This window comes from Camelus dromedarius, chromosome 10, assembly GCF_036321535.1.
Source record: "Camelus dromedarius isolate mCamDro1 chromosome 10, mCamDro1.pat, whole genome shotgun sequence".
In the NCBI taxonomy this organism is placed as follows: domain Eukaryota; kingdom Metazoa; phylum Chordata; class Mammalia; order Artiodactyla; family Camelidae; genus Camelus; species Camelus dromedarius.
The window spans coordinates 11751104-11766478 of NC_087445.1; the positions used below are offsets into that span (position 1 = coordinate 11751104).

The 15375-nt window shown below is 36.3% G+C and overlaps 1 long non-coding RNA gene across 3 annotated transcripts in view; it reads left to right on the top strand.

The window, feature by feature from the left end:
• LOC135322251 (uncharacterized) overlaps positions 1–15375 on the top strand; it is a 433164-nt gene that overhangs the window by 399040 nt on the left and 18749 nt on the right. For 2 of the 3 annotated variants that reach the window (XR_010382613.1, XR_010382611.1), the window contains one exon: positions 8453–10471. This is a non-coding gene — a long non-coding RNA (uncharacterized LOC135322251). Of the gene's footprint in view, positions 1–8452; positions 10472–15375 lie in introns of those variants that run through there. The other variant, XR_010382612.1, reaches the window with a different exon arrangement.

The window sequence follows — 15375 nt, forward strand, 5'->3', positions numbered from 1 at the left end:
AAGTTTTATTCATTTACTTTTGTTTACCACCCTTTTGAATCACAAATCTGTCTACTTGCCTATTTATTATATTTTCAAGAAATTATTTCAGAAATGGTTATTGGGTAATACCATTGTTGAGTCTGGCCTGTAAATAAATGACAATGTTTTGCTCCCTTGGACTTGGTTAACATACTGTCTGGACAGAGAACGTCACTTGTTTGCAAAAGTTTTTATGATTTGACTTCCCAGTGGTCTAGCATTCGCTTATTGATGAGAAGCTGACGGAAATCTGATTCCATGTGTTTGTAGGTAAATCTTGTTGTTTTGTTCTTATACTCCTGTAATTTTATTGAATTTCTTTCCTGTTTGAAGTCCTCAAATTTCATTGGCTTATACCTTAGGATGCTTTAGCTTCAGAAGATTTTGTGATATTATGTCTTTATTTCTTCATTGTCACCCCTCTATTGTCACCTTTTGGAACGCCTAGTTCTCTATCTTCTTGTGTCTTTGCTGTGCTGTCTGAGGTGGTCCCACAGCTGATTGGCCATGTGAGTTCCGTTCTTTTCCAGGTTTTGAAATTTTTTTCATGAATATTTATCTGTAAAAAACCAGAAACTATCTTGAAAACATAACTCCCAATCATATATCTTTATTTTTCTTCTCATAATTTCTATATAAGTTAAATAGCATATTAATAAATTTAAACTTCCTATTTCATTTCCCTCAGTTTCTTTAAAGGCAATTTTTCATCTAATTTGATAAAAATTCTTCCAGTTAGAATTTACTTATTTTACTAATTCGATTTTTCATAATTAATTCATTACATTACCTATTAATATTATAAAAATGTATAGGTATATTTGTGTATATTTTTCCAGCAGATTATCATTTTTATTTAGGATTATCTGTTGAAAGCCTATCCACATGGGTAAACATATTTTAATATATAACATTCTATTTTATATTTTGCATAAATTGTATTCTTAATTTCCCCAAATATAGGTTACTTCTATTTCATATCATATTTGGGGAAATTATGTAAATTAGTACTAGTAATTGTAAAATATGTAAATTAGTAAATTATGTAAATTAGTAAAGTGAATGTTAGTACAAAATATGCTATTAGTAAAATAAAGTACAATTAGTCATTTAAAACAATAATAATTTTGTCCTCATCAATTTGCTATTTGAGCAGGGCTTAGCAGGAACAGCTTGTTCTTGCTTTAGTCGGCCTTACCTAGTGTACACAAAGGCCAGAGTTTAAATCACCCCCAGGTTTTCTTACTAACGTGTATAGTAATTGCAGCTGTTTGTCAATGGGACCTTAGTAGGGGTCCTCAACGTGACCTCTCCATGTGGCCTCTGCTTCCTCAGAACATAATGTCTGGGTTCCAAAAGATGTACATGCCCAATTGGGGAGGATAGAGCTCAGTGATAGAGCATTTGCTTAGCATGCACAAAGGTCCTGGGTTCAATCCCCAGTACCTCCATTATAAATAAATAAATACATAAATACATAAACTTAATTATCTCCTCCTCAAAAAACCCCCAAAATCCCCATAAAACAAAAAACCATGCATCTCCAAAGAGAGAAAGCCAAGTGGAAGCTGAATTGTCTTTCTAACTTGTTCTAAGACTTCACTCAACATCACTCCTGCTGTATTCTTTTTATTAATTTGAGTCTCCAGAGCTGTTCACCCTAGATAGAGAGTACCAAGTTTCTGGAAGAGAAGACTGGATTGAAATATTACTGTAGACATGATGAAAAAGATAATCTGAGGCAGTCTGCCTTCTCATCTAAATATCTTTTTATCCATCCCAGATGCTCAATACAATCACCTTGTGTCCTGACCCCGCACCCCAAAACCTCATCCCATCAGGTTATCACGCTCAGGCGGAGGTTCGGCATAATATGATCTAAATCTGGACCAGCTGTGGATGAACTTTGTCGGGTGTGGTACATCTGTTGCAGCGCTGTTGACTCTTTCTCAGTCTGAAAATCTGTGAACTAAAAAGGCAAGTGATATGTCCCTGTAGTGAACATATAGTAGAGAGACAGGCATGAGGTAACTGTGATAGCCATTCTTTCAAAAAAGGAGGAAAGTGAGGCGCTTGGTAATCACTGGTCCTAGCAATTCTGAAATCCAACTGAGCCCTGGTTGGGAGTCCCTTGCTTCCCTGATCACAGCTTGGACACTCCGTGGGTCTTTGCACTATAAGCTTTTGTTTTCACCTCCCTTTCCCGTGAAAAAGTATTTATGTTTGCAACTAAGTAGTGTTTCAGCCTATTTCCTGCCTATGTTAGTTGAGAACTGCCTCTGTTTGCTGTTACTGCCTTTATTTTTAATGTCCTTGTCCTTTTAGTACAGGCTGATATAACTTGATTAAAAACTTCGTGGGTTTATACTATTCAGTTCTAATACAATCCTTTAGGCAAAAGCCACACCCAGAAACTTCCTTAGAATGAACTCTTCTTCATTCAGTACTTTAAAGATGCACCGTTGTCATCAGGCCTTTATCTTTTCTTGTCCTCGAGTCCATGAATTAGTTCTATCATTGTCCCTCTATGTGCAGTTAGCCTTTTCCTCTGGATTCTTTCTTCATTTCCTTTCCTTTCCTTCCCTCCCCTCCCTTCCCTTCCCTTCATTCCTTCATTTCCTTCATTCCTTCTTTCCTGTCTCTCTCTATTACTTTTTTACTTTTTGAAGTTTTACAGGGTATAGATATCTGTGTATCAATCTTGCTTACTATTCACTGAGCTTCTGTAGTTCTAAATTAATAAACATTTGGCAGTTACATCCTCAATTGTTTCCTGTCCTATTTAATCTTTTTCTTTCTATGCTCACCTGATGTTGTCCCTCTTTGACCACTTGATATTGCCCTACAAGATGGTAAGTAATTATTTCACTTGTTCTCACCTTTTCTTTCTCTCTTTTGCAAAGAATCTATTTATTGATATCTCTTAAATTTCACATTCGCTTACTTCTGTAGCTTCCAAACTTCTATAAGCTCGTTCAGTGAATTTTTCATTTCTGATTTTGTAATTTTAAGTTATAGAATTTCTCTTTCATTCTTTGTTACAGTTTCCATTTCTCTGCTACTTCTCATCTGTTTGTTCCTTTTGTCAATGTTTTCCTTTAGGTTTTTAAATAGATTTCTAGTATCTGTAAAACAGGTTCTTGTGTACTAATCCTATTCTCTGTTTCATCATGATGTCTGTTTTCATTGACTGATTTTTCTTTTGATATTTCCCAACTTGGGAAATACACTGGGGATTTTTAATTGCATCCTATACTTTTTTAATGATTGAGTCTGAATTATGTTGTCTTCCTTTAAAAGGCATTGAGTTTTGTCATCAGCAGTCATTTAATTACTTTCAATTACTGGCAATATCCTTTGGATTTGTTATGCTTGGTCTTATTTCTTATTAGGGCTAGTCTAATTTTATTCTTAGTCCTGAAAGTTAATCATTACTCTAGTTTGTGTCTTTACTCATGAGGTAAGACTATTCTGGAATCTACATTTAATTCACAAGTAATTAGTTCACAAAGATGTTTACTCTCTAGATAGATGAGAATCAGTGCTCCCAGCCTTTAGCAATATCCACCTTCATTTACTTCACAGCTTCTGAGGGCCAGCAGTCTCATAAGTAAAGACTCTTCTTATGAATGAGAAGCTCTCTGTCAAATACCGATTGGTGACTCCACACAGACTTCTGGTGCGGGGCCATTTTCCTTATGTCTCATGGCCTGCATTGCACATGTTAGTTGCTTCAGCAGCAATATATAACTCCATCCTCTACCACCTCAACTCGGTGCATCCACTGTGTCCTGCTGGTGCTTTATGGTCCTCATCTGTGATCCAAAACATAGCTCCATGCAGGAAGCCAGAATGAACATGAAACTCACCTAGTGTGTTACCCTTCTCCATGAGTCATTGTCTTAAGCAGCCTTTTGAATAATAACTGAAAACCCAAGGATGCCTTCCTAACTTTGTCACTGGAGGGTTAGTTTGGAACCAGTTATGCTAGAAATAAACGATCTCATGTGAAAATTTTAGAGGTGAAGATTTCACATAGTTTCTAATTGAAAATGGAAATTTTTGAGTAAAACAATAAAATGACTATTGACTGTACAATATTCACAAAACTAAATAAGTTTAAAATCAATTGACATAATAAAATACCCCAGTGACACTCTGTTAAGGTAATAGCATTTATGTTCAAAGTCATTAAAACTGAACACAGAACTAAGATTTTTAAACCTCTACACACACACATTTTTACAGATATATACACACATGCATACGCACACACATATATGCATATATCTCTGTTTTTTTCAAACAAGGAGCATACCAACATTTCACAACAGTGTTAAAAACTAACAACATTGATATCTGGATCATGAAACAAAAGAGGATGTGAGATGAATATGTCCTATTAATTTTTTAAGACTATTATGTTTTGGGCTATAGTGATGACATTGATATTTATTTGACATTCCTCAAATAAACTCAAAAATGTTTATATCTCTAATCTAGTGTAATTTGTAATTTGTTACAGTGTATGTTTTCAGATTTAGCTGTTATTTTTTAATGAATAGGAGCATGAAGTTTTACTGTGAGAGTATATGGGCTTTCAGATACTGTGGTCAAAGTTCAATTTATGTTAATTACATGAATTTGTATGTTCTTCAAATTATGGAAACTTCCTAAGCTTCTGTGTCATTTTACAAGTAGAAGTAATAATTGATAGTTCAGGTGATTCTTAAGATTAAATGAGGTAATGCCTGTGAAAATGCCTGATAGATTGGCTGGCAAAGATGGTGCTGATGGTATCTTTGTATTGTGATGAGTCAAGCTATTTTGTAAATCAGATAATAATTTTACATGGGTAGATCACAATTGCAGGAATGGTTTATTTCCATTTTTCTTTGGTCTGCATTGCAATGGCTGAAAATTTTTTATTTTTAAGTGCATAAAATCACTCCCTTGTAATATCCATTCATACCATTGATCAACTTGTTAAATATCTTCAAAAAGTCATTGAGAAGAATCAGTGGTGCTCCAGAGTTGTAAAATTAAGCAGTGATTCATTTTGTATATTGTAATGTGGTGGAAATCCATGGGAAGGTGAATTGTTGGTAGTGTAATTATATTATATCCATATTGATTATCCTGATACACTCTTTCCCTGATGCTGTCTGATATTATTCAGTAAAACCCACGTATCTGGGAAATCTAAGGCACAGAGATCAAGTAGGTCTAGACTACATAATGTCAGAGCCAGAATTTGGAGGTAGACCTGGAGCCTAGGTTATAGTTATGTCATTTCTATATGTGCCAGGATCCATGGAAAGGAGTATTTAAAAGTCTGGGTTGCACAGAGAAGCACTAAGGAGAAAACAACGCATTTGGACAAACTGATAGATGGTCAATATTTTAGGTATGGAAGAACATAAAACATCTGTGCTCAAATGTAATTCAGAGGTTGAGGTCATGTGACTGCTACCACTTGAAAAATAAGCTCTCTCTTTCCTGATACTAAAATCTGTAGGGGCAGTATCTTTTCAATGCCAGTAGCAAAACAAATACCTTTATCTCATGCTATCTCCATAAAAAAAATTCATTAGTATTTCTCATGGGTGGTAATTAAATATTTAGTACAGGTAGGATTTTTAGTTCTGGAGGTATTGAGTTACCCTGAGGTTTGTTCAGCTATCCAAAGGTTTATCTCCTTCCAGTTTATTTCCTGTGAAAATGATACACATTTTATACTATGGCTAAAAATTTGTGAAGAAAAGCAACAGAAGAGGACAAATATTATGTTTCTACCAACTCGTATTTTTTGAGCTCTTGAAAAAGGGAGTTGAATAATAGATTTGCTGAACTTGAAGGGAAAGTTTTTTTCCATGTTAAAGATTGAAATGTAAGTTGCAAGCATAATTCTGGTTTACTGCACATGTGTAGCGAATTTTTAAGGAACAAGTTTATTACATCAAGGACAGCATGAGTCAATGGTTTTAGGGGATTCAATAATAACCATGAAAAATCTGCACTGTGATATATTGGCTGTGACAGGTCTCACAAAGAGTCGTGTAGAACTTGCAGAATTGTATCATTGAAGGCCACAATCCTTAGAACAGAGGAAGTTCTTTAGATGTAGGTCATTGTGTTCTTTTGTATAGTCAGATAGAAGTATCCAGAGAGCTCTTTGGATGCTCAGACAAGGAAAGTGAAAACTTTATTATTAATTCATTGTAAGATATAACTCATGATACTTACAGTGTAAGTGACCCGATTATCTTAATGTCAGTTAATAAAGAATGAACCTTCCAAAGTCTGGGGATTCAGTTGTTTATAATAATATATTTGATATGAAAAAGTGAGCTACCCACAATAGTACTTGGAGTTCTATTTTATCTGTTCCAGAAAGTAGTGTGGTTTGAACAAGCAGGGTAATAATGATGTTGATAGTATTGTAGTAACAGTAGTAGTAGTAAAAAGAAAAGCCCACATTTATTGTGCATTTCACGTGTATGGATTAAAAACATTTAATGTTGGCCTTAAATATACCTATGAAGGGTAGGGTAAGATTCTGGAGAGAACAGAAGCACATAGAGATTTTTGGTGACCGGCACCTTCTCTTTCTAAAGGAAGTTACCAATCCTCTCAATACTGGCAAGTGATCAGGAGTTGTCAGCTTTGTCTGGGCAGAAGTCATGGTTGCAGGACGGAGATTCCCAAAGGTCAGACAGACCAAAGTAAATATACTAAAGATTTGCAGGGCTGCTAATGCGCTGATAATTTTCTTATAAGTTATTTGTTTAAGTATTAACTTGTATCAGAAGGCAACTAAGAAGTGGAAGCAGAATATACGGAAAGAACAACAGCATTTTTTTTTTTAACATGCTTGCACTGCCAAGAACCCTGAGATTGTAGTTCAGGACCCACTGGAGGAAGAGGAAGAATTCCCGTTAAACATATCAAGCTTCCCTTTTAAAGAATGTGCTTTGTTTTTGTTTTTGTTTTTGCTTTTCAATTCCATATATAATTGAGATCATACAGTAGTTGTCTTTTTCTGATTTAATTCACTTAGCATTATAATGCCCTCAATTTCACCCATGTTGTCACAAATGGCAGGATTTCTGACTTTCTCATGGCTGAATAATATTCCATACATATATGCGTGTATGTACAATTTTCTTTATCCACTCATCCATTGATAGACACTTATGTTGTTTCCTTGTCTAAAGAAACAGAGAGTAAGATGGTGGTTGACAGGGCCTGGCAGGTGGGGGAAATGAGTAGATGTCGGTCAAAGGGTAAAAAATTCCAGTTATAAAATGAATAAGTTCTGAAGATCTACTATTCAGTGTGACGTACACCATATTACATTCTTGAAATTTGCTAAGACAGTAAATCTTAAACGTTCTCATCCCACATGCAGACAAATGTAATTATGTGAGGTGATGTGTTAACTAAGTTCATCGGGGTCATCATTTCACAGTATTTTTGTGAATCAAATCATCATTTTGTATACCTTAAACTTATAAAAAATATATCAGTCTTATATGTCAATTGTATCTCAGTAAATCTGGAAATTAAAATAACACAGGAAGGCAGGACTCTTTAAAACAGATTCCAATAGTGTGCACTGGACATGCCAACATCCCTTCTTTATGTGTCTGACTTACTTCTTATTTAATAAAGAACATGAAGCAGTGCAAATAAAATAATAGTTTAATGACAGAAAGAGGAATGTGGTTAGCTACACTCTAGGAACAAAGGTGAGAGAGAGGCACAGTGAAGCCTTAACAAAAACTTAACCTGAGTCTGGTTTAGCGCAGACATGATGGAAGTGAAGTAGTCATTCTCTAGCAGGGAAAAGGGCAAAACTTTCTTCAAGAAAAGTAACATAAACCAGATTCTTAAAAAATGAAAATAGGATGTAACATTCATTAAAATATTTTCTAGACATGTCAAAAAACAGAAATATATTGCTAAAAACAGGAGAAAAAGAAGGGAAAGAGGAATGGACCATTAAGAAATCTAGATACTGAAATACCAAACCAGGACTTGAAAGGCATTATTATTAATGTATTCAAGAAAATAGAGTAAATAAATGGCAGAGATGAACAGACAGGTAATTTCACCAGTGAATTAAGTTTATTAAAGTATGTAAGACTTTTTGAATGACATGTAATATCTCAAATCAAATATTAGACCCATGAGAAAATAAGATGGGTTGCCTGGAAGACAGATCTGTTGAGAATATTCAACTGAAGCACAGTGGGTGTGGGAAGGAGAAGTCAACATAAGACAGATGTGAGAAGATGATGTCAGAGAAAATGAACAGGTTCACTTACATAGGTGGGATTAAACTGTTGGGCTATTACCTCAGGTATAATGAGAAGTTACTGAGAAGTGTTACACTTTGGAGCAGATGACCAGATTTATGTTTTTGCAGATTCCTCTGGCTGCTGTGAAGACGGTAGGCAAGGGAGCCCACTTAGAAGCCCAGCGTGGTGGTACAGGTAAGCGGTCCCAGCGATTTGGATTACGGGCTGGCCGTGGAGGAGCTGGTTGGCTAAAGCTTGAAGAGTGAGTTTCAGGGATTGATCATTGATTGGATATGGGAGAAAAGGAAGTAATGGCAATAATGGCTCTAGAAAGTTATAAGAGAATTCCTTCATTAAAGATTCAGAGTCAATATGTTTAACAAATCATTTAAGGGGTAAAATATGAATAATAACCTTTTCTTGCTTGATTTTAAAAACTGTATTTCTATAAGTTTTAATTAAAACCTTTAACTATTTAAGTGTAAAGTTGTTTTAGGTATAATTTTCCCTTAATGTATGCTTAGTTTTATGTACTCTTTAAATGAAAAACTCTGGATAGCATCTTCAATCTATGATCTGTGTTTCTATTGTCATAACCATGTTCTGTTCATGGCAAGATTTATACTCTGTGTGTGTGTGTGTGTGTGTGTGTGTGTGTGTGTGTGTGTGTGTAATATATACTTAGTGTGCATTGTATACCCCATTAAAATAATCCAAGGATAACATAAAAAGCGGTATTTGGGTTTTAATGTATCTATTTTTTATTGCTGTTTATTTTTCTCTATCAGTATCTGTAGTCTTTTTCTGTGTACCAGCTGTAAGCCATATATCCTTAAAAACACTGTTTCTTTCATCCAGAAATGTGGTTGTATCAATGCCAACAGCACTTCCTATAATACTGTCTCCTGATGCTTTGCTAAAATGATGAAAGTCAATTATGGCTTGAAAAAAATGCAAAAAAATAGGAAAACCTTAGGAACTGGAAGAATACTGGCACTTTGATTATGTCAACTATCTGGATGGAGAAATAGAAAGAGAGAGAAAAGAGTAGATAAGGGAAGAAGAGAAAAGTGAGAGAAAAATCTGAATAGGCTCCTAACTAGAAAGCTCAAAGATTGCACTAACCTGGCAGACATACCTGGGTATTTGTGTGTATTTTAGACAGTTCTACAAGCAGGAGTGAGTACAAGGGATAAAATGTGGTGTGAAAAAGAGACATTGAAACACAATTTTTTCAGGCTAAACTTTCTCAACTAGAAGTCATTTATGGAGTTCAGTGGGTGCATACAGCTTTATGCTGTACCTGATATGAGATATAATCTACAAGGAAGAAAATAATTTGACCCTATTTTTCAGGCCTTGGTATAATAAAGGCTTCCCTGCTGTCCCCATTATCACAATAGCTTAAATGAATTTTCCACTCATTATCTGCCAACTAGGAGGTAATTGGATCTAAGAAAGAGAAAGCAAGTATGTATTATTGCAGGTGAAAGGCCAGAGAAGTTCTTTATGTTGGCATCCTGCCTTCTGGAGAAATGCAGGTGACAGCAGGGTTTTCTAGGCACTTTCATAGCTTCTTGGGGCTGATGGATAGTTTGCAGCAGGCAATTGTGGACAAGAAGCAGAAACTCAAATAAATGTTAGCTATTGGTAGCCCTAATAATGAATATCATGAAAGGCTATAGACATTATTTTCCTAAAACTAATTTTAACAGTTCTGTAGAGGTTACCCAAAATAGTGAGAGAGTTCCTGGACCATGGTGGAAGCAGATTCTTTAGATAGTTTGATGTCTTTGTCTGAACTGTAATCTAAAGCACAAGTTTGCTATAATTTGATACTGTTATTATTATTATTTTTTTGCTTTTGTATCAGGTTCTGAAAGCACTATCCCCAAATGGAACTATTTTTTCCTGTCTCTGGTTGCAAAAGGTGATTTCAGTATCACTCCTACTTGAGTGGTAATCAGGAATGCCTCAAATATGAATCTACCCTAAGAAGTTGCAGTTAAGCAAAAGAAAATCATAGTTTGAAATAATCATTTGAAAGTACCCACTCAATGATGGTATGGTAAATATGCAGCTCTCTAAATCAATGCCTCTATCTAACTGTAAAAGGAATCCAGCCATTATAGAACCTACAGAACCATGGAAATATAATGTGTATATATAAACATACATCTTTTTTCTATAATTACAAAAATCAATGCATTAACTATGTTGTTATAAACCATTAAAAAGTAGTTATGTATTAAGTTAGTATATTATAACTAACAGATTATGCATCTAAAAACATCTGTTAGTCGGTTTTATAAGTATTGGGGCTTATTCAATTACCACATTGCTTCAAAAGTATTTTCTAAACCCATCTTTCCAGGTCTCAATGACTGTTTATTCCTACTATATGCTTAATCTGCATATAGCCTTTCTAAAAAATAAAATCTGATGGAGAAATTCAGGAAGGTTCCCTACTGCTCCCAGATCAAGTCCCAACTCCCCACCATGGTTTACTTGTTATCATATGGTTATTAAAGATATTCCCCAATTCTGTCTGTCCATGCTCATCTTATATCTCACACTGTAGCTCAGGGCATCTGGAACTGCCCTTCTATCTGCTTTAGTTAGAAAACTAAAACCCCTCTACACATTAAGTCATGCAAACAGACACTGCAGTGGGGGCTTAGAGAGAATAGTTCTCTATTCAACCAGATAAGCTGCAGTTTAGACTCAGCTGGAATATCCATTATAAACCGAATGCAAACTAAATGCACCAGTACCTACATACACACACAGACAAACATATATATTATTTTTAAAAGTAGGCAAACACTTTATATTTGTATAGGCTGGATGCTGTGTGGATAGGGACCTGTCTTTATTTGCTCACCTTAGTAAAATGCCTGATCACAGAAGGTCCTCGGTAAAAATTTGTTAAATCAATGAATATATAAATTTAATGCCCAAAATTCTTGCTCAGTATATAATTCTGATTTTAACTTAGTTTATGTTACCAGAATCCTGACTGTGTGCTGAAACGCCCACCTTAATATGAATTTTCCTCTTCTCAGTCAAGTTGATTTTATACACATTTCTCAGGGGCAAACTGTAAACATTAAAAATACATAAAATGCTAAAGTCAGTACACTTGTTATTTGAATCAGTCTTAAAGCTTTTATTTTATCTTGTCAAACAGGTGATTAAAAATCACAATGAAAAGAGTGCATTTGATATTCTGAGCATGAAAATATAATACTACATGTGCATTGATGGGTGAAAACCATGCTAAATATTTAATACACAATTGTATTTTACAATTACATATCATTCCAAGGCCACGAAGTGTTCTAATGTTTCCTTCTACGTTAAAATATTTTTAGTCATAGGAAATTCACTTTGCTTTGTGCAAATTCCCTTTTCCTTCCAGGAAAAGTCACCATTTCTTTATTAGATGCTAAGATTTTGCTATTCATTTTAACCTACTTCAGAGTAGAAGTCCAGCAAAATACATTGATAAAATATTTTTGACTCTGAATTTTGTGATACAATAGGTTAAATTGCAATATTCCACATACATTTAAGTATGTGTGTCTCTCAGTGTAACTGAGTCATTTCACTGTGTGGTTGCCAGGTCTCTGGGGGCATTTGCCTCATGCCCAGTACCTGCTGATCTCTCCTGAGCTTATCAGGGTAACTGAAATATTTGACTCAACCCATGGACCCTCAGAAGAATAATTTGCGCATATCAAGAAACGCCTGCAGTCCTTGCCCCAGATACCTCATTCCCTCACTAGCAGAACAGCTGCTTGACAAACACATGTTTGATGAATTTTACGGATGAAGGCCAATGACAGTAAAGGGCCTGGGTTCAGATAGACCAGGGGTTGAAAATCAGCTTGTTACATATTTGCTGTGTGCTCTTAAAATTTAACTTCTCTCTTCTTAAAATGGGCAAAATTCATTGAGTTGTCTTGATAAATAGAAAAGATAATGGGCAAAATACACAGGTATCTTCATTATTAAAGTAAATAGTATGTGAGAAGCATAGGGAACAGTGAGTGGCACATTGTAGCATATCTAAATATTTATTATTGATAGTGGTTCCATCCACCCCCTCTGTATAGTCAAACCAGCCCTTAGGCACCTTTTTTTGTCCCAATTTCTAAACCATTTATGAAGCCAATGATTTGCCAGATGTAGGATTGGTGAGAAAGGCAAGACCTTGAGGAACCTCTCAGATCACAGCCCATGAGCAGGCACAGAACTGGCATTGAACCAAAACTGCTTTGGCTTCAGAGCATGGCTGTGATGTCTGCTTTGTCTGAATTGCCTGAGCATATCCAGAGTTAAGGAGCACAGGCCCTAGGTAGCCTGGATGAGCTCCATTTCCACCCTTCATAGATTCAAAGAAATTCCAGAACCTTTCTGTCTATGGTCTAAGAGAAGTTAAGACTAGGCTTCTCAATTCATGGTTGGTGGGGAAATCGGGCTCGTGGAAACTTTACACAGAAGAAAATACACTTTGCAGCCTGATTGTGAGGACCCGAGCAGACTTAGTTCATCTGCCAAAATTAGGAAACGCAGCAGAAGTGGAGTCTTTGACCTCCGTGGCCTCGTTGGGAAGAAGGAGCTGACAGGTTTTCTGTGAGTCTTGCAGATAAAACCCAACTTTCTTTAGCCTCAGTTTTTCATCTGAAAATGGGTATCTTTCCTTAAAGCTCTAAAATATTTCTCTTGATTATAACATTCTATGAGATCAAACCCCAAATCCAACATGGATAATATAAATCCTGTGGAAGGAGCATGAAGCCGCCTACAGTGCACTCCTACAATCATGTGGACACTGGTAAGGACAGCGCTGAGGGACGGGGTGCGCTGAAGTGGGGGGAAGACTCTGGGAAGAGAAACCTGGAGGAAAGCCTCTACCTGGTGAAACGCGGAAAGACCTGATAGGAATGTGTCGAAATGCTTCTTCACTGTTTTCCTTTAAACAGCACCTCTGGCCTGATTTCTTTGAAATCACCGGAAAAGAGGAACTGTTCTCTCAAGTTGATCGCAAAGCCTGAGGGCAAGTTGGAGGAGGATCTAAAATCTTGACCGTGAGTCCCGGGGAATATATATATATTTTTAATCAAGGGTGCGGTGTCGGAGATGTTACTGCTACTTGAATGCCAAGGAGTTTAAGTTGTAAAGCAGAAGCCTCCCTGGAGACCCCTGACAGCGTCGGGCCCCGCTGCTGGTCACTTCTGTGGGTTTAGACTAAGGCTGTTCATAGGTCAACAGAACCCAGGCTACAGCCTGTGAGGGAACTCGGGCAAATCGTCACCTGTGATTCATTGGCTACAAAATGTCACCCTCACACTTTTTAAACGTCGGGGGAAAACATTCCTCTCCTGAAAGGAAACAGCGCACAGGGTGAATTTGCTTAGTTAATTGTCAAATCCCTGATGACCTGGTTTCCTGCTTTAGCTGGAAAAATAGAAGGAGTCACAGGTCTGTTTGTTAAAACATTCATACGCAGTATTGCTTAAAGATAAATAATGTGGGAAATGGTGATTTCCTGACAGTGCCTATAAATTTATTTTAATTGGGGAAGAGTATATACTAGATTAGCACCCTAAATTCCTTAGCGGAAGAGCCAAAACTATATATTTTTAGCAAATAATTGTTGACGGTGATTAGGTTCTGGTCTTGTTGCAGAAAGAATTCAGAGATGAGACATGGAGGTCAAGAAAGTAAAGTGAGGATTTATTAAGTGATTGGATGCTCTCAAGGGAAGAGAGGGCAGACTCAGGTCAATGGTTGGGCTGAGTTTCTTTGGCAGGCCTGTTTCATAGGTTGTAAAAATGAATGGGCAGAATGTTCATTGGGGAGGGAGGGGTTTGGAGTTGTATTCTCTGATTTCCATCCCAGCTCCACCTTCCTGAGGGGAGAAGGGATTTTTGTCCTTATTTAGTCTGGATCTGAAGGGTCATGTTGTTGTTCCGTGATGGGTACTTCTAATCTGCAAGGCTATTTTGTTGAAATGAGGGCATAATGAGCCAAAGGTTACATTTGGATACTGGAGATTCCTGCCTTTTCCCACTTTTCTTTGCCTGCCTCCAGGATACTTGTCACCCTCAAAATGAGTGATCTCTTATCAGTCCCAAGGTTCCTGCTTTTCTCTGTCTGCTCAAGGACCCCCATTGTTCACATGATGTATGGTTTCCTGCCATTTGGCCTGTGCCCCACTTTCTCACCTCATATCTCGCTGTCTGCCTGCTCTAACATATTTATGCTATATATTTATGGGAGGCATCCGAAGATTACACACACAGCTTTAACGATAAATTCATCGTTCAAATACATCATTTGGTGTATTGATGGACACTAAATTCCCAAGAGGTTTGCATTCTGAACCTTCCTTTTTCAAATTAAGAGTAAGGAAATCCAACATGACATAACAGCCACCATATTAATCATCAATAAAATGTGATCCTACTTTATTCAGATTATTTAAGTAAATTCTCAAATTTCTTTTTGTTTGATGTAGTCATGAAAACATGTTAGAATGAGCTGGCACACCAGTTTTTTTTGTCAGCATTGCATCTTTATAGTAAGTAGCACATGGCATAAAAGGCAACGTCCGTATTTGAATGCTGTTGATCTGACAGAAAGGGTTGTATCTGTCAAGATGATCTGATTTAAAGTGTTAGGTTCTTAAATTATTGCTGTCCTTTTTGGTGTGTGTAATTTTTATACATACTAATTTTTGAATCTAAAGTCCCTCCCATACCCACCCCAGATTATCAGTCTAGTAGAAGGTGACAGTGGAATAGGATGCCTCAAAATATTTATAAAATACTGTGAAAATGGATGAATGTCTCCTTCAATGCAGGGAAAAATTTAAAACCCTCTCATCTGTATCTTTCTCTCTATAAAATGGGGATATCAACACCCATATTACAGGATTGCCATTAAGATTAAGTGACATTACATCTTGAATTGGAGGCAACACACATAATCTTTATCACAGGTAGTTTTTCACATGTAAACAGCAGGCTGCTCTTGCCATTAA